The sequence below is a fragment of the Sorex araneus genome, chromosome X, assembly GCF_027595985.1.
Source record: "Sorex araneus isolate mSorAra2 chromosome X, mSorAra2.pri, whole genome shotgun sequence".
NCBI lineage: Eukaryota > Metazoa > Chordata > Mammalia > Eulipotyphla > Soricidae > Sorex > Sorex araneus.
The window spans coordinates 198,628,392-198,654,333 of NC_073313.1; the positions used below are offsets into that span (position 1 = coordinate 198,628,392).

The 25,942-nt window shown below is 38.7% G+C and overlaps 1 protein-coding gene across 1 annotated transcript in view; it reads right to left on the reverse strand.

The window, feature by feature from the left end:
• GRB14 (growth factor receptor bound protein 14) overlaps window positions 1-25,942 on the reverse strand; it is a 155,392-nt gene that overhangs the window by 126,561 nt on the left and 2,889 nt on the right. The window lies entirely within an intron of this gene.

A 25,942-nucleotide genomic window follows, 5' to 3' on the forward strand; every position in this document is an offset into this window, starting at 1 on the left:
TGCTTTGCTTGTGACTAACCCCAGTTTAATCCCAAGCCCTCTGAACCCACATGGAAAGGCCTTAGAGATGTCCCCAAACACTACTGGGTGTGTCCTGGGAGGACTTGGTCATTTCAGACACCACAGGGCCTATGCCGCAGCATATTCTCAGGCCTTTACACTGAACCACAAACCTAGTTAATTGAAAACTTCCAGTGCACCACCATTCATGTTCCTGCCCAGGGCCTTCTGTGCACTATGTGGAATACTCAAAAGGAAAAAGATAAACAAGATAAAATTTAAAAAATAATAAACAGTACTCTCTGCACCCAGTTTTCATGGCCCCACACTGGTTCTAATAGGAATTGTTTGACTTGGTAATGGTGAACAGTACCTGTTAAGACAAGTTAACTACTGAATCACTACTCTCTCTGCAGGAATCTGTATTTTCTCCAGGACAAAAATATGTTGAGAAAACATACTCCTTTAAATTTTCTCTGCTCTGTTCAATTGTTCTCTAGGTCATAGTACAGGGTTTTCATGAACTTAAATCTCAATTAAATCCCAACCAAGGGTCTATCAATGAAAATTAATTTAACATCCCAGAGTACAGCTAAGCTCTTTCAGTCAGAACACATCCTGACTGAGAATGATCCAAATCCCTGCAGTTTCTAAAACTCACTCAAAATTTTACAAGTTAAAAAGAACAATAAGGGTTTATGATATTTCCTGCAAGAATAATAAAAAAGATTTTTTATATTTCCTAAAAACAATAGCATAGGAAACCAGTACCATATGAAAAACACTGAAGATGAAAAGAAATCAGAATACATTAAAGTCAGGTCTTATGTTAGCTTTAAAACAATTTTATTATTGCCACAACCCATTTTTTACTACATAAAAATTAGTGATACAAAAAGCACAACCATGTATTTTAAATATGTTTTTAAACAGAATGTATCTACTGATGTTATGTTAAGTAGCTCAGGACTGGAACTGAAATCTAGAGACTTGAGTTTAAGCACTCAAATCTGAATTTTTTCCAAGGAGAAAAATAATCAAGAAAATACATTCCTCTGTATTTCCTCAGAAATGGTGGGTCATGCCATAAGATTAACTTCATTTTGGTCCTATTTCTTGCTACCTATAAAACAGATAAAACTCTTCTTAAATGTTCACATGTTAAAAAGATAAAAAGTATCAGGGGAAGGGTGAATTACTCCTGGTTTGCTGTTCCAGGGGTCGCTCCTTTCACGCTCAGGGGAACATGCAGAGCTTAGGGAACCACAGGGAGCCAGGACTGAACCAATGGCTCCTGCATGCAAAGCACGAGCTCCAGCTAGTCTATTGAGCTAGCTGGCTGGCCCCCAAATGATAACATTTCTAAGAGTGCCCTGAAAATTGTGACATGAATAATAATATAATCACCCTTATAAACTGGCATAAAGGAAAAACCATCACACTTTTCTGCAACTCATAACTCCTACAACACTACTCATAGTATGGGCCTAGTCTAATAAAATCATACCATTTGTTTTCAACATTTTATTATTATTATTATAAAAATGTAGGAAGGGGGCCACAAACATAGTTAAGACATTTGCATGAAGCAAACCCCAGTTTAATCCCCAGCACCTCTGGGTCCCCTCAGCAGTGCCTGGAGTAACTCTCAAACACTGAACCAGGAGTAGTCTCTGATTATCCCTGAGTATGGCCCAAACCCTAACCCCTAGCAAAGGAGAGAAGGAAAGAAGAGTTAGAAGAATGACAGAGTCTGAAATTATCACTTATACAGGCAGCTTCATCCTGTCTCTGACACACCCCATATGTGTCATCTGGATCATATATAATATTTCTTAAACCTAAATGTCTTTATAAATGAAACTGATGTTGGTGATGAGTTAGAAATGACGTTAGTATCTACCTCACTGAGGTAGTGGGTAAAAATAGACATTAGGAATTTTAGCACTATGTGATGACCAAGAGGACTGGAAAAATATTGATGGTAACAGAAAAACTGATAAGTTATTACTTTTAAATAAGCATCTTGACAGAGAAAAAGAATTCCTATGGATAAAGATGTTTTGATTTCTAAAAAATAATTGAAAATGCCTCATGACACTCCTGATAGAGTGAGATGGAAGATGACTGAAGTAAAACACAATTCTACAAACACAATGACTAGTAAAAAATAAAGCCTGAATAAATAGTGCTTAAATGGGTTTCCAACATTCTGTGAAAATGTAATATATTTAATTAATCCATTAGCATCATCCTTAAAATGGAAGGCTACTGTGACAAGTTTTACCATCTCTACCTATGTATGGGCATATAAAGGAAAACTGAGGGGCTCAACTCTATAAAGAAAAAGTTCAATGCAATAATACCCAGACATGCTGGAGTAATGGGTGAAAATTAAGGTTTAAACAGGGAAAGGCAAATTCTGCAAAAAAAAAATAAAATTAATTTTTTCCCCTAACTATATATCCCTCCTCCTCATTCCCCCACCCCCAGTACTAGGAATCAAGACAAGGGCCTTCACACCTTCAAAGGATACTCTCCACCCTAAGCCACGGTCTGGGCCTGTAACTATTAAATATCAACTCGATTTATACTTATTTCAAAGAAAGCATTGTTATCAATAAGGGATCTTACTGATCACAAGCAAAATAAGTTCATACCATTGAAACTGCAAGATAAAATTATATACTTGGTTAACTAGGGATTTTTAAAGAACTAAAACCTACTTGAAATAGACATGTTTGGGGTATGTTGCCATAGGCAGGCGAGTGCATCAGCAGCCTGGTGTTGCCTTCAGGCTTCCTGATACCCCCGAATTGCCACTGGGCCTTTGTCCAGACCCCAAAAACTTGGGAACAAGTTTACCAAGAAATTAAAGGACCAAAAGTTAGGTATGTGGAAACCACACCCCAAAACCACCTCCGGCTCAGCTATACAAGCTCATTTATTGGCCTTATTTCAGAGACCCATAAAAAATCTCAAAAGAGATCAAAAGCCACAGTTTATCTTGGACCTGCACATGGCTGAACAGATCGGAGGGGAGTGGGTCAGCCTGCAGCTTTTCCGAGCAGAGCCCCTGGCAGCGGCTTGCTTCCACAATCCCAAATCACCACCATACCCCCAGCCAGACTCCACTGTCTCAGGACGGACCTCACCAAGATAAAATCTGCTGAAAATCTGGCTATGCGGGTTTTGTGACTGAAATATCCAGGCTAACTCATAGTTGGGATGGGCTACCTCCCACCACTTCCCAATACTCCTGCAAGCACTGGCAGTCACCCCCACGAACCAACTTCAGTGTCACCATGTGAATTCTACTACTGGCCTTGCTTCAGAGACCCATAAATAAACCTTAGAAAGAAATCAAAACCCACAGTTAATCTGGGACACACACAAGGCTGGTTGGTGCCCATCTAAGCAGAGCCCCCAGCAGCTGCTTGCTTTCACAATCCAAAACTGCTGCCATGCCCCTGGCCTGATTCCACTGTCTCAGGATGAATCTCACCGAGACATAATATGCTGAAAATTCTGGTATTCGGGTTTTGTGACTGAAATCTCCAGGCTTTCTCAGGGCTGGGATACCTACCCCCACCTTGCTGTACTTCTAGAAGTTTCAGCAATCACATCCACAGTCAAAGCTGCCACCCAATTGAAAAGCTACTGCAGCCTTACTACCGCAATAAAAATACCGAAAGCCCTGAACAAATACCACGACCTCTTAGCACCTGTATTGCAAACCATAATGCACAAAAGGAAAAGGAGAGAGAGACAGAGCAAGAAGAAAACTGGGGGTGGGAGAGTGGGGAATTGAGGGATGGTGGTAAGGAAACAGGGGACACTGTTAGCAGATGTACACTGGTGGAGGAATGGTGCTGGATCATTGTATGACTTAAACCTAATTTTGCATAGTTTTATAATGGTCTATCTCACGAATATTCAATTAAAAATTTTTTAAAGTAATGTGGAGTTCATGCTCAATTAAATCAGCTTAATCAATGGTTGAATAAATAGCAGTATTCCTACATTAAAATAAAAAAGAAAAGAAATAGACTTGTTATCTGAACCATTTGTTCACTTGGTATTATAAATATTTGCAGAGATGTAAAATGTGCCAGGTACAGTGTTAGGATATGAAAATTTATTGACTTCCAAGGCTGACTTGGGTTGTGCTGCCTGGAGAGAGCTTTCAGGATAGTTTCCAGGCAAATAACAGATTAATAATGCACCAGAACTTATTAATTTACTCTGAGCAGGGCACCAAACACAGATCTGGTAGGGAAAGAGAAGTCTCAGCTGAGTCTCCAAAGAGATCTACTTGTGCCTTTTAAAAATTAAGAAAAATAAGTGAAGCAGGAATATGGAAAAACTATGGTAAGACTGCTGTTCTTTACTGGATCAGGTAAGAGAAACAGGAATGAATGAGAAAGTAAAAGAAAAAAGAATGGAAAAAACAAAGTATAAGGAGGAAAGGGTTAGAGAGGTGACCCAGCTTCGTTAGCACCTCCAAAAGTCTGATTAAAATCAATATTTGAAGAATGATGGAGGTTCTGTAATGATTTAAGAGAACAATGACCTAAAATTTGTCCTTTAAAATGATCACTTCACTGAAAAAAAAGAAAAAAGAAAACTTGACACATGGGCAAGAAATGTTATAAGGCTTGGAACAAAAGGAGGAGAGAGCACCTTAATAAAATGGTACTTTTATAAGTAACATGGGAAAACATTAGATCTCTATCACACACACTCAAAGTCATGTTGTATTAGAGGCCCAAGTATTAAAAAGTGAAATGTTATAATGACTAGATGAAAACGTGGTGTAGAGGAAAGAAAAAAAATCTAAAATAAGATCTGCACAAGCACAAAACTGGGGCCAAAGAGATAGTGCAGTGAGTAAAGTGCTTTGCACGCAGCTTTCCCAGGAGGTTCAACCCCTAATAACACATATGGCCCCCTGAGCACTATTAACCTTGAGTGTAAACCCAGAAGCAAACCCTGAGCACTGACAGATGTGCCCCCCCAACCCCGCCAAAAAAAAAAAAAGCAAACAAAAACATAAAACCAGGTAAACTAAACTACAGAACTAGATTCAACTAAATTTTTTAAATTTTCTGTATCATAAGAGACACTGGAAATAATGTTGTAATTACTAGAAGAAAAATTGCCATGTTTTAATTTTTCAAAGTGAAGTGACCTTAATATTATGAGCTAGATCTGGAACAGCCGCACACGAAACGGCTCCTCTGCTCCTTAAAGACTACTATCCTGGAGGGCTACTAATCATTTTGAGCACCCAGAGGCTTCTTATAGAAATGCATCTAGACTGTGAACTGAGCTCCAACCCCATGCCGCCCCAGGAGGGGAAAGGTTTTTCTCTCTGGACTGTTTCTTTAGGTGGGGTGGGGGTGGCGGCAGCGGCATCCACGTGGTGACCGCCATCTTCTAGAACCCACTATCCAGAGGTATGAGTTTGCAGTGGCGTGGCGCGCAGGAGATCTTGGAATGGGGTGTTACCGACACACTCTCCCCAGAGATGAGATCCGGAGCAGCTGCACACAAAACTGTGAACTGAGCTAAAATATCAGAAATCCAAAACTGCGCTGGAGCTCATATATTCTTCATTCTTAGCAATGGAAAACAAATTATCAAATGATGCCTTTTCAGCAGGTTTGATTGTTGGGGGAAAATTCTAAATAATAATAGTATTCTGTTGAAATGTTGAATGTATTCAAAGTATAGGGAGAATAAAGTGAAGATCATTAGCCACAGAGGTGGGGGGATGGGAGGAGGATTATACTGGGGTTCTTGGTGATGGAACACGTGCACTGGTGAAATGATGGGGATCTGATCATTGAGTGACTGAGACTTAAACTGAAAGCTTTGTAACTTTTTTCACGGTGATTCAATAAAAAAAAATATGAGCTATGATTCATATTATTAATAAGAATTAATTTAAAATTTAGGGAACAGAGATCATATAAGGGGCCAAGGCATTTGCCTTTCAAAGTTCCAAATAAGGTTTGATCCCCAGCACCACATCTGGTATTGAAAGCATTGCCAGGATGATCCCTGAGCAGGGAACAGGGAGTAAACCTTGAGCCCAACCAGGTATAGCCCAAACCCTGTAACCACTCAAAAGATATTCCATACTATTAAAAAAGACTTATTATTTTTTTAGAAAAGAATAAAATATACATATATGTATATTTCACAAAGAAATGTCAATATTCAACAAACGAAAAGATGCTCAACCTTAAATATGATGAAGCTAATTCATATTAACAGTGCAATAAAATTTCATAAATCACCTGTGGATTACTGTCACTGTCATCCCGCTGCTCATCGATTTGCTCGAGCGGGCGCCAGTAACGTCTCCATTTTGAGACTTCTTGTTACTGTTTTTGGCATACTGAATACGGCACGGGTAGTTTGCCAGGCTCTGCTGATGGGGCAAGATACTCTCAGTAGCTTGCCAGGTTCTCGGAGAGGGGCAGAGAAATCGAACCCAGGTGGGCCTCATTCAAGGCAAACGCCTTACCACTGTTCTATCACCCCAGCTCCATAAATCACCACACTGGAAGAAACTATAAATCTGACAAGACCAGCTTTTGAGGAAGAGGATGACGATTTAGACACAAGGTGCTGATTGGGACAACCACTGTGGAGAACATTCTGGAAAGACCTAGTAAATCTGAAGCAGATATCTATTCTGTCATCAAGCAACTTTTGACTCCTACTAATGGAAAATGCTTGCATACAGCACAAAAAAAAAACAGTGAAATTTTTAATAATGTAAATTGAGGTTTTTATTTTCCTCAACAGTGAAAGAACATTTTGTATTACATACTTGAAAGGAAATAAAATTAACTACTTTTTTAACAGATTAATAAAGATGTTAATGAAATACCTTGTTGCAGAGATATAACCATAATATATTTTTAAATCACTGTGTCACTGTCATCCCACTGCTCATCGATTTGCTCAAGAGGGCACCAGTAACATCATTTGTCCATGTTGCGTGTTAGTGTAGCCCAACGCTGTCTGCTCGCTAAAGGAACATGAAGAGCACATTGTTATTACTGTTTTTGGCACATCAAATATGTCACAGATAGCTTGCCAGGCTCTGCCATTACTCTCTGCTGGGAGCTTTGTTTTACAGTCTCTAGATCTTGGCCGTCGATGAGCTTACATGGCACCTGACGAGGGTGGGGGAGGGGGAGTTTGTGGGTGTGACTGTGACTGCAGAGCTACTGCAAAACTGGGGATCTGGGTGGAGGAGGTCCAGTCCCACTCCGAACAGGCTTGGAGATATCAGACAATGGGTAAAGGACAAGCCTCACCCACACCCACCCATATTTTTAAATAGATCACTAAAACAACAGTCCAGTGTTACATATCATAAAGTGTAAAAACATGGAAGGAAAATTGTCCATCAACCTCACAACAGTGGTTCCTTTGTAGAAACAGGAAGGAGAGACCAAATTAAATTGAAAACAAAGAAACAGAGACAAAAGAAGCTACCACATACGAACAAACTCCTGGGTGTTTACATATATGAAATTACTTCCTGGCTGAAAGCCTATTATTACATGCTATGATGCGGATGAACTTTAAAAAAAGGTAAATAAAATAAACCAGAGACAAAGGGTCACAAATTGTACGATCCCACTCATATGAAATATTCAGAATAGGTAACTGCATAGAGATAGGAAGAGGATCAGTGCTTGCTAAGGGTGAAGGAAAAAGAAGAATGTAGAGAGACTATTTAATGGATATTGGGTTTCCTTTTGGGGTGACAAAATTAGATAAATATTACGGTTGTATACTACTGTAAGCGTATTATGACACTGAATTTTATGGTTTACAATAATTAGCTTTCTGTTAGGTGAATTCAGGTGCTTCGATTTAAAAAAAAACATGGTACAGTTTAAGAGTAGGATGAGACTAAAAATAGTGCAATCAATGAGGATTGTAAGACTAAAAATAGTGTAATACAATATGTCATCAATCACGTAATGTGATTCAGAGATGACCACTGGACTAGAGCTGTTACCGACTGGTTTCCACAAGACGTCAAAAGACCGTGTGGACGCCCACCAACGAGATGGTCAGACTTCTTCATCAAAACCCTGAATGAACAATTTGAGGCTCTTCATGTTCCTGAAGCAAGCAGATATCATTGGGCTACACTAGCACGTGACAGGAACAAATGGTGCCCGCTTGAGCAAATGGAAGATCAACAGGATGACAAATGATACAAGTGATACAACCAATGAGGAAACTCTCAATTTCTTGATGCAATTGTGGAAGAGATGTATTGGACCTAAAATACAGCAATGATGAGACGGATAGGTATAAGAGTTATTTCTTTCAAGAGGACTCTGTTTTGGAAATGAGGCGAGAGGGGAATAAAGAGAAATCAAAGATGAACTATGATCTTTATTTATTTGGGCAGGGGGCACTGAAGTGGGGTTCTGCATGCAAGGCAAACACCCTCTTCTTCACTGTACTATCACTCCAGCCCCATGAAGCATGGTTTTTATATGTGAGTACAGAGTATTCCCAGTGAAGGGAAACACAGGAAACGTATCAAGTTTAAGTGGAAATTGATTATTTCAGTTTGAAATAATTGAGCTTCAGATTCCTATGAACTGTATAAGTGAAGATGCCTCACAGTTGGTGCAGGTAAATATCTACTCCATATTTATATGTATACTACAACTGAAACCATGAGAGTTGATGAAAGTTTCCTAGCAATAAAATAAAAAGTTCAAGAACAAAATCCTAAGTAATATCCACACTGAAAATCTACAACTGAGACCTACAAGAAGTCGAGAAATCATTTCAAAAGGAAAATAGTTTTTTAAAGTCCAAAACTGCAGAGATATCTAAATAAGAACTAAGTCTTCGGGAATAAAGGTCATCAGAGTCTTTAGTGAAAGTAGTGACTTCCTGTCAAGGATAGAAAATTGAAGTGAAAAAATAAAAATGGGGGAGAAGAACCTTTCAATGTCTAACCACCAATATCTGCAATATTAATGATATAGGTATTATAAAAATCAAGAGATACTTAGAAAGAACTTGAGCTAGAGAATTAACGTAGAAAGGTGAGATAATGACCAATCCTCCAGAAGACTGCAAAGAGCTACTTCCCATAAATGAAAACTAGGGGTTCTCAAAGTTTTCCATCAGAAATGCTGAAAATGCAAAAGAAATTAATTAGACAGTCTTGTCGTATCAGAGTACGCAATTAAGCATTGACATTTAATTTTTCTTTAAAATTAATTCACTTGTGTGCACTATTCATAAAAAACAGGAGTGTGGGGCTGGAGAGATAGCACAGCGGGTAGGGCGTTTGCCTTGCACGCGGCCGACCCGGGTTCAAATCCCAGCATCCCATATGGTCCCCTGAGCACAGCCAGGGGTAATTCCTGAGTGCAGAGCCAGGAGTAACCCCTGTGCATGGCCAGGTGTGACCCAAAAAGCAAAAAAAAAAAAAAAAAAAAAAAAAACAGGAGTGTACATTTCCATATAAAAATGTTTCTCCCATGTTTTCAGTTGAAACTGCTATTGCAGGAAGGTACACCATATTTAGTATACAATTTTCCATGTCACTCTTCCAGAATCCCCAGTCACCCCCTGTGTACACATGCATCAGATGGTCCCTCTTTTAAAAATATGGAGCTTTTTTATGTCATAAGAGTGACATCGTCTGATAATCTCTGAAGAAAAATTTTGCTGGAACCATGGAAGTGCTACATCACCTATAAATTTTTCTTACATTAATTTTTTTTGAAACTACCTCACTTAACCTTCAAAATAACATTGCAGATATCATGGAATTTGATGGCTCCATTTATACTAAAGAGACTTCGATTATGCCTCCTCTTCATCTTTCTTAACTAGACTGGTAATTTATCAAATACTCTTTACGTGAAAGTTCATCCAATATCTGCAAATATTTAATCACTTTTCTCTAAACCTCTCCCATATATTTCACAAGGTGCAGAAAAGGTTTTGTAAAGGAGCCCTTATGCCTCTGGGAAAAAAGTAGGTTCAAGCCTAAATGAGGTCATTAAAACAAAACATCGAGTTCCCAGTGCCCTAAGATTCCAAGCCAATGACCTACAGAGTGCTCCGGCTGATCCTAATTTCCCTGGCACTGCACAGTAAGAGTACTGTAATATAATGCAAAATGTCTCTAAAGAGAAACTAGATACCAGCCAAGCCTTGCCAACACACAGTTAAATAATACCAAAGTACACCTTTCATCTGAATTCTGGGCTTCTGAATACTGAGAGTATATGTCACTCTCCCCAAGAATGAAAGCAATCTTCTACTATGAATGTGGATTGACTGTAAAGCTTTTACTGGACTCTGTCCCATTGAGTATGCGTGTTTTTAACTGGCACGCATGCACTGGTAAGACTAAAATCACTTACAAGGAACCAAAGAGACAAAATACAGAACTTTTCATGAGCAGAGGTAATCCAAATTTAGAATGTGCTAGTAGTGCTAAATCAATAATTACTCTAAAATTGCTTTGAACATTTAATGATATCAGACCCTTCCCTGTAACTTATACTTTTTAGTTGTAAGTTTCCTTACAAATTTTATCAACTATTGAGCAATTATGTGTTACCAAATATTGTCTCATATATTCCCTTTAAATAATGATGTTCAGTCCCTCTCCTTTTACTTATTCATTCATGTATTATTTTTGTCTTGTTTGTTGCTCTCAAAAGTTTTATTTTTTAATATTTATTGAAGGAACATTGGTTTATCGTACTGTAAGTATTTTTCAGGTATACAAAACTAAGCTTTGCCATCTATATATGCTATATATGATTCCCACCAGAAATCTAGTTTCCATATAATCTTAGGATCAGACAATTTTCAGGGTCTATTAAATGCCAGTCTACATAATAGAAACTGAGTAATACAAAGTCAAAGGTGGGATATAGCAAACTCCATAGCATATGTGAATCCTTGGATTCAATCCCCAGTTCCATATGGCACTGACCAAACTGGACGAACAATGAAAAAGTCCCTGATTTGATGGGGCTTATGATCTAAAGGAAAAAGGTACAGCAATAACATCTATGTGTGAACATATAATATACCATATGAATGCTACAAGGAAAGAAAATAAGTTTGGGTAAGGGAAAAGGGGAAGTAAGGAGGTGGTGGAAGTCACATCATTTTTTTTTTATTTCATCTGAACTAACATGCTTGCTTTCTCTCTCTCCTCTCTCTCTGTCTCTCTGTCTCCTTTCTGTCTCTGTCTTTCTCTCTCTTTCTATTTTTTTGGGAGGGGGGGTTTGCTGCAGGTGGGGAGAGGTACCAAGTGGTGTCCTGAAGGTTCAATGGCTCGACTGGTGATTCTCAGTCAACTGGCCGGCAGTTTACTGCAAGAGCCAGAAGAGACAATACTGCTTAGACCCCACAGTTTTGGGGATAACTGGACGACCCTGGCAGTGCTGGGGGTGTCCAGGCTATATTTGGCAATGCTCAGGGGACTATGTGGTGCCAGAACTCAGAACACTGTTAAGCATATGTGCCCTAACTACTGTACTATCTCGTACTCCATGAACAAAAACAATTTCCAATGACCCACCGTCCAGTAAATCATTTAATGCCTCTATAATGTAACTGAAATCAAGTTACTGGAAACCTCCTGACTTGAAAAAGATGCATTACCTTATAAGAGTCATTCACTTTCTCAAACTGTGGATAGTGTAGCAATAAGGCTTTCCCAATGATGATGCCATTCTTTCCCTTTGTTTAAAATAATACACTCACAAAATACTCAGAAAGGGGATGTTATTTTATCACACATTAGCAGACAAACTTACTGGTCTTTTACATGATAATTTATAATTTATTTTTAATATTTTTAATAATTTTTATCTTATATGTCTTATATTTTTCATCAAAAATAAATTTGAATCCATTTCAAGAAAGTTTTATCTATATATTGAAAAACTGGGTCTTCACTTTCAATGAACCAGCATGGCAGATTTATATTCTATATGATAAAGTTCAATTTCTCTTTGCAATAAAAGTACACATATCACTATGCATTCTGAGAAAAAATATTTTAAAATATTAAAAATTAAGTACAACCATAGTTAATGAGAAAAAAATGAAAGCAGACAAAACTACAATAACAAAGAACTAAGATTTTTGAGGAGCATGATGAAATTCCAGAAAGGGAATTTTGATGTTTGTTGTGTTTGTTATATGTGATTGTATATTTCACCTTGATGTTCTGTTTTTGTATGTAATTAAATAAAAGGGGTAAGACACTAGCCTTGCATTTAACTGATCCAGCACCACTTTAGGGATCCCCTTGCACTGCCAAGAGTGATCCCTGCGCACAAAGCCAGGAGCAATCCCTGAGCATAGCCAAATGTGCCCCCAAAATCAAAACAAAATAAGTAAATAAACATAAATATATAATTATAAAAAATAATTTCATTTTGATAGCAACAGTCATAATGAAAGTTCATGGTACGCACTTTTAAAAAATACCTTATGGGAGGCAAAATAGTATAGCACTAGCATTTTTTAATTAACAGATGGACAGGAGAAATAGTAAAGTATTTTATGATGAAATAGATAAGAACTGATTGATTTGGAATATGTAGTCCATATGTATTGAGAAAATCAATTTTAACCACAATATTAAATAACATACAAAATCTAAAATTAATCATGTACAGGTTAATTCTTGAATTTTATCCATTTTACGTTACAAAAAATTTGTAGTCCCTGAAAGGACCTGTTGAATTAAAAGGGTCAGTTATGACTGTTGTAGATACTAAGGCATACCATCCTCGGACTTCCCTTCAGGACAAAGGCCCTCATTCTCTCCCAATCTCCTCTAACTTTGAAATAAGTAAACCAGTAAGTCCTTGGCTAAGTCCTGCCACTGCACTCAGCTGAGGAGGCCACCATGGCCAAGGTCAGGCCCTCACTGGGCAGCCTCTGCCCTAATTCTGAACCATTCTGTAGGACATCACAGCTCCAAAACTCCTATGGGATTGGTTGAGGGCTCTGCTGTGGCTACACTGCCATTTCACCAAACCTTGTGTTCATGCCCTAAAACACTGTTTCCAAGAGCTCATCCAGGAAAACTTCCTGCAGGTAAATTTATACAAGTTATCTTCCAACTGAATTAGCTGAAAGAATAATTCCTAAGTCTGCTTATCTGCTCTCAATTACACATCAATATATACTTATACAAGGGATTTCATTATTATTTCATATAAATTGACTTTTTCCAAACAACATCCATAATAGTGCAAAAAGCTTTTTCTTAAATTTATAAAGAACCTGAATTATTCTAATTTATTTTCTCTCGATAGACCATACAATATGCTCCTAGGTAAAAACAAACAGACAGTAAGTTAAAGCTCTTAAAGTTAAAACTTCGGGGGCTGGAGTGATAGCACAGCGGGCAGGGCGTTTGCCTCGCACGCAGCCGAACTGAGTTTGATTCCCAGCATCCTATATGGTTCCCTGAACACCGCCAGGGTCGATTCCTGAGTGCAGAGCCAGGAGTAACCCTTGTGCAGCGCCAGGTGTGACCCAAAAAGAAAAAAAGAAGTTAAAATTTGGGGCTAGAGGGATAGGAGGGCAGATATAAATCCAACCTGGGCTCAAACCCTAAGCCAACCAAGAGAGATCTTAGAGAGCAGAACCAGGAGTGAGCACAGCCAGGTGTCACCCAAAATATAGAAAAGGAAACAAAAAAGAATTCAAAATTCAAATCCATGTTGCAGATAAAAGTGCGAATGAGGAGTTAGACATCTCAATGGCCTGGAGTGAATGCTCTGCATACAGGAGGCCAGGTTCAATAAGCAGCACTTCGTGGTCACCCCAATGCTGCCAGGAGAAATCCCCAAGAATGACAACAGGAACAAGCCCTGAACAAAGTAGAAAGTATACCACTTCCATCACAGAAAAATTTAAAAAAAAAAGTTGGACTACAGATATAATATGTGCCTGTAAATTATCAAGAAATTAGAGGAACCTTCAAACTTGAAATGAAACAGAGATGAACAGAAGAACTATCTGGGGATTACATTTTAGAATAAGAAGAAACAGATATTTCCTGCTATCAATGAAGGTAACTATATGAAGTGGGGAAGGTCCTGAATTGGTAGTAGAGTGGCAAAGATGGGGGAGGGGTAAGACACTTGCCTTGTACATAGTTAACTCAAGTTCAACTACCAGCACCCTATATGTTCCCAGGCCTGCCAAGAGTGTATTTCTATATATTCTTGCATATAGCAGGTGTATAATATAGAAAAACTGTAGAATACTTGCTCTGCTTATGTGAGATGCATGGCAGGTGCTTCCCTGGAAACCCACCCACACATAGTTTTCTGGGGCACTCAGTCTACCTCCAAACTTACTTACTTATCATGCACTTTCTCCTGATGGACTGCAATTCCACAACCCTGGTTAGATAAACAATGGTTAAAGGTCTCTATATCCACCTTGGCCACAGCTCATTGAGTAAGAACTGAACACACTAGACTATTATCTCAGATACAAACTCTAGTTAGTTACCAACTGCTGAACTACTAAATAAAAGGAAATATTTATTTCAGTAGAGGTGGCCATTTGGGACCACATGCACTAATTATAAGCAAGACAAGACTTTGGAGTACTGTCAGGGCACAAAATGAATTTAGAAAATGAGCTAGAGACAATGTGTATTCCTATGAAAGAACAAAATGAAAAAGTGGAGGAAGTGGATGTTTTGATTTTTGCTGACTTTCTACTTCAAAATTCTAATCTTCTATGAGATCAATGAACCTTTGGTCTGCAGGTATTACAACATGACCTTTCAGGTTAGTTCATTTGAGGCTCTGCTACCTTCAAAGAATCAATACCTGGATTTAAAAAATAAAAATACCTAAAGTCCATTTGGGATATTTCTACCTTTTCTGAATTACATAAAATAATCCACAATTTTAGGGGCTGGAGCAATAGCACAGCAGGTAGGGCATTTGCCTTGCACGCAGCCGACTCGGGTTCCATTCCCAGCATCCCATATGGTCCCCTGAGCACCGCCAGGAGTGATTCCTGAGTGCAGAGCCAGGAGTAACCCCTGTGCATCGCCAGGTGTGACCCAAAAAGCAAAAAAAAAAAACCCACATCCATAATTTTAAAAGGCCAAATGCTCCCAAATTCTTAGAACTGACAGAGTCTAAGTATACCTCTAATTTATAAATATGTCAAAAGAGAAAAATTCAAATTCTTATGTCCTTCACCTGAACACTGTCATTCAACAAGTTTTGCAGAAGGCCTATATTTTCATATTTTTAGCAAGCATTCCTTGTTGGTCCTGAGCAAAGTTGCCCATTGATTACACTTAGTGAGAGAAGCACTGCCATAACTCTTGTCTCCATAGTGCTAAAAAGATTTGTATACTTTCAATTTCTTTTTGTCCGATAACTTAATATGGAGCAGAGAGACAGTACATTGGCTTGCTTTGCACACAAGTTCACAGGACTGATCCCCAGCACTGTCTGTTCCTTGAGCACTGACACCACTAGGTGCGGACCAAAACACACACAAAAATGAATTTTACAAAGTTGTCAATATCCAAAAGCAGCCAAAATGCTAATGAAAGTAAATTTCTGTTTGAAACTGTAATAGAAATAAATTCTGTTTCCATTTTTCCCTCTGCATATTTAATAGCATGTTTCAATTTTCATTAAATGGGATTTTGTGAGATCACTTGGTGGCCTAAATACTATATGTGACTTCGTTTCCCACTGAAAATGAATTTAAATATACAGAGTTAAGACATTCAAAGTAAAATCAGTTTATAATGTAAAAATTTCACATATCATTCTGACAAAATGTGATTATAGATGGTTTTAAATAACCAAAGAAATTATTCTTCATTTTCCTAGGGAATGAGGATGCCTTAGTTCCACATAAAAAAGAATTTTTCAGATATGAACACAAAACCAGGTCGGATGCAATGATAGAAAGTCAGGATTTGCTTTACAATCCTTCAACAAAGAGGATGAAGAGATGGGGCAGGGAAGAATGGATGCCTTGCATTTGAAAGGCTCAGAATTCAAGTAGAATTTCACTGAGGCACCATAGCACTGTAGAGCTGGACAGCAGTTCATTGTCAGGTCTGACCACCTAACCATCAGGGTCAAACTGTAAGAGTACTATAGAGGAGACTACCCTGTAACACTTTAACAAAGGCACTGAAACTTTCAAAGGGAACAGAATAAGTAAATTAGACATACCTTGAAACTCATTGCTTCTGAAAAATGAGAAATAGAAGCACAGTGTATTATATTTGCCTTCGGAGGCTACTGGAGAAATGAGTAAATGAGAGTTCACAGGACTGCCATAGGACCAACAAAGAAGGCCAGCATTATTCAAATTGGACAAGTACTGACCTCCAGGCATAAGAGCAGAGGCCATAAACTTTAGGGACAGTGACAAACTTACCATCTCTTAGTCCCTGACAGGAGAGGAAGAAGAAATCAAAGATAGAGCATGTGGAAAAGTAATTTAACTGTGAGATATTTTAATTTTTTTCAAGATATATTACAAAAAGACTTACATCAATACAGAAGAGACCAAACAATGTAGTGAAAGATAGCATATTAAAAACATGATATTCTTTTATGTTTCATTTTATTTAAGCTATAGAAGCACAGGCATATCAATTAATAAAAATAAATATTAGTTACATTTTTTAAGTCTTAAAATGTGGATGGCAAACATGCTTCCTGGCATTCTTATGAATCTAGACTATCAACCACACATAAAAGATTTGTTATTAATAATATAAATCTTGTCTGGTGAGAAGGGGAAAAAGAAGAAACTAAGATTTTATAAATATGCTCTTGAAACATAACGAGTTTAACCTAACAGAACCAACACTTTATCATTTATGATACTTTTTTCCTGAGAGAGTCTGAGGAGAGTGAGCTAAAAATCCTTTTGGAGGTAAAGGGGGAAAGAATAGGGCACCCCTATATAAAGTATGTGCTTTAACACCCAGTTCCCAACCCATACTATCTCTCCAGGTCACAATTTCCATGAAAATAGAATTTCTTTTTTCTATTTTAATCTTCTTTCAAAAAAAAACTGTCAAAGACTCAAGAAATACACATTTGGGGTCCTCACTGTGCCAACCTTCAGCCAGAAAGTGATTGTTGGCCTCAATTTCCTCATCTGTAAAAGAGCATTCAACTTGATGATCGCAAAGATTTCTTCCAGCTTCAATATTTCACAATGCAATTTTTTATAAAAATTTCGACTTCAAAATTTCAGAGACTTCATTCTGAGGTAGTTATACTTAGTTCTAGGAAGAAATTAACCAAAGCTACTACAAAAGCTGAGTCCAAGGACAAAAATTACCTGCAGGTAGACAAACTTAAAGGAAGTAATGATTTGCTGAATAGGCTGTCACTGTCACTGTCACTGTCACCCCGTTGCTCATCAATTTGCTCAAGTGGGCACCAGTAACGTCTCCATTGTGAGACTTGTTGTTACTGTTTTGGGCATATCGAATACACCATGGATAGCTTGCCAGGCTCTGCCATGCAGGCTAGATACTCTCGGTAGCTTGCCGGACTCTCCGAGAGGGGCGGAGGAATCGAACCCAGGTCGGCTGCATGCAAGGCAAAAAAATGCCTTACCCACTGTGCTATCGCTCCAGCTCGCTGAGTGGGCTAACATTTTCTATTCTTTGCCTTTCTTCAAATAACTAGTAAGGGGGATTTTTTTGGTAAGTTCAAATTTAAAAAAAAGGGGGGAAGGACTGGAGCAACAGTACAGCAAGTAGACATTTGCCTAGCATTAGACCAGAGATCCTGGACATCCCATATAATTTCCCAAGCACCACCTGAGTGCAGAGCCAGGAGAAAGCTCTGGGTACGACTGGCTATGGCTCAAAAGCAAAAACAAAACAAAACAATGACAACAACAACAAAATAGGGGGGGAAATACATGTCATCTTTAATATAAAGTTCAAATTGCACAAAATTTTGTTGGCCACAATATGAAAGAAAGTACAACTGCCTTACTAATATACATTTTTTTAAATGTGCCTAGAAAATATATCTGACCAGTATTATAATCAAGGGAAAGAGAATAAGCATCCAATTCTGTTTCATTCCTGCTTTCTTTATAAAATAAAAAATACTGAATAACAATAGTATATGTGTAGGGATATTTTATTTGCAAAGCAGAGATAAATTATATATCCTATTTGGGCCATTAATATGCTTTGTTTCTCATGTATTGTATTCCAAATTTTTTTTTGTATTCCAAATTTTTAAAAATAGTATTTATAACCTACAAAATGATTTCTGACCTTGGTTTTAATGTTTTTTATGTGAAATTTAACATTATAATTTTCTATCCATTTTTTTTTAAATTCTTTTATGTTTCCTTTTCTCCACCTAGACTTTGTGATACAACTGTTCTTTTGTTTTTATAGTTGTATGTACTCAGTTCTTCGGAATGTGTAAAGCTTTGAGAATAGATAACTCAATCATAGTAATTTCCTAAAGTTCAGTATGTAATCTATTTTATGACGTAGATTACTCTTTTCCAAGGTGGCATTTCTCATTTCTCAATGTTTTTTTTTTTCTGACCTTTGGTTGAAATGACATAAATGACTGTATGTCATAGGCTTCTGTTGAATATAGTTTACGGTTGAAACAAAATAGGAGTGATGTTTTTTATTTATAATTTTCCTTTCATTAATTTTGTTGGATGATTCCACTTATTTAGCAGTTCTTCCCCCCTTTCACCCTTTTTTGAGGTTCCAGGAATTGAATGCAGGTCCTCACACATGAAAGTCAAGCACTATACCATTGAACTATACTCCCAACACCTAACTTATTAATTCCTTTTCCCCCATGGAAACAATAAAGAATTGTTATTTTAAAGTAAATGACCAAAAAAGCCTTCTTCTCCCAACTTTGGACATTCTTCGCTTCACGAAGATTCCAACCTTTGGTCCAAAGAAGAGATTTGGCATGGCCTGAGAGAGTGCTCCAAGAGCTGAGCACATTCAACTGGGCTCCCCCACACTCCAATCCCCATTCCAGCTACTCTTTTTCTGTGGGGAGATGGAGGTTGGGGAGATGGGAGTAGCCATGAGCAAAACACTACTATGAGTGGCTCCAAAATAAACACAAATTAAATAGCAAGAATAGCATTTTTTTCAGGTGAGAACTGGCCTGGTCTCCAGGATCTGGCCATTGCCCTCTCTCTGCTCATGAAACAGCACATCTGTGGGTGCAGTGCTCTCTGAGAAGGTCATTGTGGAAACAGAACACAAGACCAGCACAAAAAAACAAACAGAATCAATAGAAATAGAACACTTTTCCTAATTTGCCAGTTGGCTAAATAAAATCAGAAGAAATGCTGTCATTCACCAAGACGTTTTACTTATAGGATGATAATACCCGCCATCACGGATATCTGCTATAGGACTTAACCCAGACAACAGCATCCACTCTATCTTTCTTTTTTTTAAGCAACAACACTTATTCTCTCTATTCAACACCCTGCCACACCCTGCCACATCAACAACATGTCAGACACAGGCACTTTCCCATGACCATTCAGGAAATTTTAGTGAGATAAAGTCCAGACCTCTTTCCCTCTACAGACTACTGACTCTGTCCAATTCCTAACCCCAAATCAAAACCCACTTTTGAAAACACAATAAAAGATTTTGCATTGTTCAGTTATTTAGAGCCAAAAATTGGTACAGGGAACATAGCAGGTCCTCCATAAAGAGCATTTTAAAAAAATCTATTAAATTCCCCCTATTTATGACATAATGTAACGATTATGTCATTATTTGACATTTCTTTTTCCCATAATGGGTCACATAAGTGGGCAATCCAGAATAATTTTTTCCACCACCATGTAACACAGTCAAATCTGTCAGCCATATTGCTATCTTATGCCCCAACCTAAAAGTGGCACCCTGAAAAGACCAAGAGTTTGGGCAACAGGAATGTTTCTTTGCCTTAGTCTCTGTCTTAAAATCTTACCCTGAAAATAATGTGCTCATGAGAATCTCCTCCTTGTTCATCTCCTGATGGAAAGTCACAGTCCGGCCTCTTAGTGACTTGCCTCCCCCATCAAAGACTCTAAATCAGAACAAACCTCTGCTCTAAGAATATTTACTCCCACTTTCTCTACACCTTATTCAAAGACACATGAACCAATTAAACTTCAATTCTAACCCCTTAAAGTAACATACATAAGGCTTGTTATTCCAGGATTTTATTGAAAAAAAAAAAATCCTTTTCCTGATAGTACAGAGTTAAGGCACTTTCCCTACATGCAGTCAACCCATTTTCGATCCATGGCACTACATGGTCCCCTAAGTGTGACTGAGAAACCCCAAAACACTGAGCTGGAAGTAGTTTCCTATAGGATAACATTAGTTTTTCCTTTCTGCCTTGCCACAGGGAGCTTAGGTTTATTGGGCTACTCCCATCACAGTGTTCCCATTCCTGTGTTCATTTGTAACCTCTTTCTTTGTGCTGTGCCTTCCCAACCAGTCAATCACCTTTATCTCCTAATTAGACTCTGTTAACTTGTAAATATTGCTTCTCTCTTCTCCTTAAGTCCTTTGCATAGTTAATTCAGAGCAATGTCCTTTTTGTATGGACACAGGTAGACAGTTAACAACAATATGCTTTTGTAACTTGGGAGTTAATTGACTCTGAATAATATTCACCCCAGGCATCTGTTATCTTGACTTAAGCCTCAGTTGTCCTTACTTCCTAGCTCTCCAAAAGCAGGGTCCTGGTGAGGGACTAGATGGACCCAGGGCAAGCTGTGAGCTACCATGGCTCGAAATGGGCCAGGCCAAAGTGCCATAATACTTAACTATAAGTTAAAAGCATGGTCATGAACAAATTCTGTCATGATCCACAAAGTAACATCTGGATTAGGAACCTGCTAAGGTTAGGAAAGATTAATCTGGCCTGAACACTGTAGTCTGAGATCTATAGCGAGATGTTCCCAGAAGAACCACCGTACAAGCTTAATGCATCCATTACTGTGTCCATTCAAAATAACATATTAAGAAATATAAGTAATATGTTAATTACGATGTTAATTAAGTTATAGAACTAAGGAGAGGAGAAACACCTTAAGTGGTATTTTCCCCTTGAACAGAAGAAGAGCTTTCATATGTTAATTGTGTGCAAGGAGATGGCGTGTGGTGGTACCACAATGCCAGAAGATGGGGAGAGACTATAGAGAGACCGAAGCAGGGAGTCAGAGCCCCAAGAGACTAGCAGGGGGGCAGGAGGAGACAGGAATGAGGAGCATTGTGAGACTAGAATGGGGAGCATGGGGAGAATGGAATAAACAGCAACTGATCACCAACCAGCCTGGCCCTCATTTCCTCCTTCACCCACCGACAGCATTGGCCTTCCCAGGTCAGGAAGTGGCTCAAGACCACCAAAGGAAGGCGGCAAGAGAAACCCATGGGGTTCCCCAGCCCTCTGTTGATTATACAGCTCTCTATCAATCCCTATGTAGCCCAAATACTCCTCATCCCATCCCCCAAAAAACATTCTATAGAGATGGCTTCCGACTGTTTCTATTATTACCATATATTATCAAGATTACATGTATTATCCAGGGCATCTCCTCCATTTCTAGAACTACAAGTACACATTAATGAGTTCATCATAGATAGTAATAGTGCAGAAAAAATGGGGGAAGGTTCTAGATGGAGAACAATTACCAACTATCTTCTCCTCTATGCTCATTATTTCTGTCTCTCACTGAAGGCATCAGAGTATTCAAATTTAATGCATTTATCCTTGCAAGAACAAGGTATACGTCACATCATGAAGACTCTCTTGGTATTGCTGATTCGAAACTGAGAGGAAGGCTATTAGGAAGAGAAATGGCTATTTTAGGATACATTATTTTTCAAAAAATAGATAACTATGAAGGCTATATTCATAATTGCCTGGTCTTTAAAATCTCATTTGCTAAGTAAGTCCCAAACTGAAAACTAGAAAAGGAAATCTTAAAAATAAAATCTATTTTCTAAACATCACTTAACAAGTCATCTATCTTCTGTAGCCAGAACCTCCGAGAGAAGAATTTCTAAAATGAAGAAGACATAGAAGACATGAGACCTAAATTATAATTACCTCTTGCCATATACTGGCTATATCACTTTGCTTTAGTAAATGGTCTATGCTGAAAATGTGAAAAATCAAAGAAAATTTTCTGCCAATCCCTACTGTAGACCAATAATTACTGACCCCCTTTTGATTAGTGACTTAAAAAAATAATCTAGGCTGACTGAATGAATCCTTGCCTCTGTCCCCAGATCAGAAATGAAAGGGAAGACTTCACAAGAGATCCCACAGGAATTCAAAGGATCATGATGTATTACTTTGAAAATCTTTATGCACAAAAGGGTTAAGCTAGAAGAAACACATCAGTATTTAGATTCCTATTACTTCCCCAAGGTTGAACCAAGGAAAAACAGAATATCTGAACAGACAAATTAATTACTCTTGAGAAAACTGAAATGGCCACATGAAATGATCATCAAAAGTCTCCCCCAAAATAAAAACTCAGGCCTAGTTGTATTTCCTAGTGAGTTCTCCTAAACTCTTAAAGAATAACTGCCAATAATTGTTAGGCTCTTTCAAAGAGTTGAAGAAATGAAATCCTTCCAAAGAGTGTCTATGAGGCAAACATAACCCTGATTCCCAAAGCAGACAGACACTACAAAAAAAAAAAATCATAGACCCATCTCCCTCGTGAAGAGAGACGAAAAGATCCTCAAAAACATATTAGTAAATGGAATCTAACTACACATCAAAAAGACCAAGCATCCTGGGGATGCTAGGACAATTTAACGTATACAAGTCAATCACATAATGTACTATATCAGTACAAGAAAGAATAAAAATCATATGATCATATCATCAGATTCATTGAAAGCATTTGATAAGATTCAATAGCCAAAGTAACCCTAGGAAAAAAAAGATGAAAGGCTTTACTTTCCCCATGTTCAAATTGTCCTTTTATAGTCATAAGTTGTCATCCTACATCGTAATGTCATCCTACAATAAGTAAAACAGTGTGACACTGGAATAAGGACACACTGTCAATCAATGGAATAGAATCAAGAGCTCAGATACAGACCTGCAAGTATAAGGATAGTTAATTTTCAATAAATGAGCTAAAAGTATCAAGTGGAACAAGGAAATCTCTTCCATAAGTGGTGATGGGATAACTGGTAGTCTCATACAAAATAAAATAAAATAAAATAAATTCTGTCCCATTTTTAATATCATACATGGAAGTTATATCAAAATGGAATAAAGAACTCAATATCTGTAAGTTATATTCAGGAAAACATAGGCAGAACACTTCAGGGCATTGAAGCTAAAGGTCATCAAGGATTCAATGCCATTGGCCAAGCAAATGGTAGCAAAAGAAATAAACAAATGGGATAACATCAAACCAAGAAGCTTCTGCATCTCAAAGGAAATGATGACCAGAAAAAAGACACTACGCAAACTGGGAAAAAATATTTGCCCACCACTCTTCTGATAAAGTGTTGATATTCAAGATAAATAAAGGAGAGGTAGTAATTTACAAGAAAAAGCAACAAACCCTATCAAAAAAATGGAGATGAAGAGATGAGTAGAAACCTCCCCAAAGAAGACTTACAAATGACCATAAGGCATATGAAAAAAAGGCTCTGCATCACTAGTCATCGGGAAATGCAAATCAAAACAATGAGTTATCACCTCACACCAGAGAAACTGGCATAAAGAACAGAAACAACCATTGCTGACATGGATGTGTGGAAAAGGACCCCCATTCACTGTTCGTGAGAATGTAGACTGATTCAACCCTTTCGAAAAAACAACATGGACACATCTCAAAAAACTAGGAATTTAACTTTCATATGACCCAACAATACCACTTGTTGGCCTATACCCCAAGCACTAAAAAACACTACTTAGAAAAAAACATTTGCACTGCTATGTTCATTGTAACCCAATTCACAACAGCCAAAATCTGGAAATACACCAAATGTCCAGGAACAGATGATTGAATAAAGCACATGTACACAATGGTGCATATATACAATGGAATACTACGAGGCTGTAAGAAAAGATCAGATCACGCAATTTGCTGCTACGTGGTTGAGCTAGAGAATATCATGGTGAGTGAAGATAGTCAGATGGAGAGGGGCTGATACAGAATGATCTCTCTTGTATGTGGTATATAAATAAAGGTAGGAGGGGGATAATAAATAACCAAAGGCAACAGGAACTGAGAACTGGTCTTCAACAGGATGCGGACCACCAGGGAGAGGAAAGAGGGACAGGATAGGGAAGCAGATACTGAAATGAAGGCCAAGGACAGTGGTCCCTCTGGGAAGGTTTCAAGCAGGAATGTGTCAGACATGAAACCCTAACAGTAACAGTATTGTAAACAACAGTACATAGAATTTAAAAAAAAAAAAAAAAGAAAGAAAGAAAGTGCCTGTCACAGAAACAGAGCAGGGACACTGATGGAAGAAAGTTCGACACTGGTGATGGTATTTGGTACTGGAACACTATATGTCAACTAAGAACAACTTTGTAAATCATGACCTTAGAAACAAATAAATATATATATATTTCTTTTTTAAATCTTGGCACCAGACAGATGGCTCAAAGGGCTGAAGCACGTTTGCATGCGAGAGGTTCAGAGTCAGTCTCCAATACCACATGTTCCTCCAGGCACCACCAGAAGCAACCCTAAAGAACCAAGCCAGGAGTCATCCCTGTGCACCAGGGGTACAGCCCAGAAACAAAGGCAAAGGAGCAAAAATTAAAATCGTTGATGAGCCCCAGGCTGCAACCAGGCTGGCCCTCTGTTGGGCCACAGCCGCTCACCTGGACGCCCCGGCCCTCCCAAACCTCCCATGCGTGCCAGGGCGGCCTTGCGGAGCCGCTGAGCTTTGGGTCAGCCTGGCCCAGACGTCCACCGGCCCGCCCTCCCGTCAGGGATCTTCCCCAGCCCTGAGACCAGAGAACCCCCCACCTCCGAATGGCCAGCTCACTCCCTTAAGGCCTGGCCAGGATTTCCCCAAGCAACCCCCATTCCTGCCTCTTCCTCAACCCCCCTCTCCCCCACCTCTGAGGATCTCATGTTGAGTCTGTGCAGCCCCCTCCTCCAAACCCAAGCAGGGACCCCACTGTCCAACCCCACAGCTCCCTGCACTCCCTGTGTGCACACCTACTACTACCCCGACTCACAATCCCACAGACCCGCAATTCCAGGCATTCCCATGTCCCCTGCCCCCAGCACTGTCACACTCTACCCAGACTCTCTATGACCCGGTGTCCACTTTCTCACACGCAGCCCAACCTCTGCCAGGACACAGAATACCCACATGCCCCAGCTGTTATTGATTTGTTTTATTCCACACTGGGCTAGAGCGTTTGCCTTGCATGCGGCCGACCGGGGTTTGATTCCTCCGTCCCTCTCGGAGAACCCAGCAAGCTACCAAGAGTATCTCGCCGCACGGCAGAGCCTGGCAAACTCCCCGTGCCATATCGGATATGCCAAAAACCGTCACAACAAGTCTCATAATGGAGACGTAACTGGTGCCGGCTCGAGCAAATCGATGAGCAACGGGATGACAGTGCTACAGTGCTACCTAAAACAACTGCTTCCAGACACAATATGAGCATTCTCCCACTTAGCACATTTCCAAATCCTGAAATAAGTTTCAATATACCCATTACATAGCTAAGAAAACTAAAAGACCCTAAAAGAAAAATGCCAAAGATCTATGTCAATCATATAATTTTTTTTAATTTTTTTTATTTATTTATTTTTAATTAGTGAACCACCGTGAGGGTACAGTTACAGA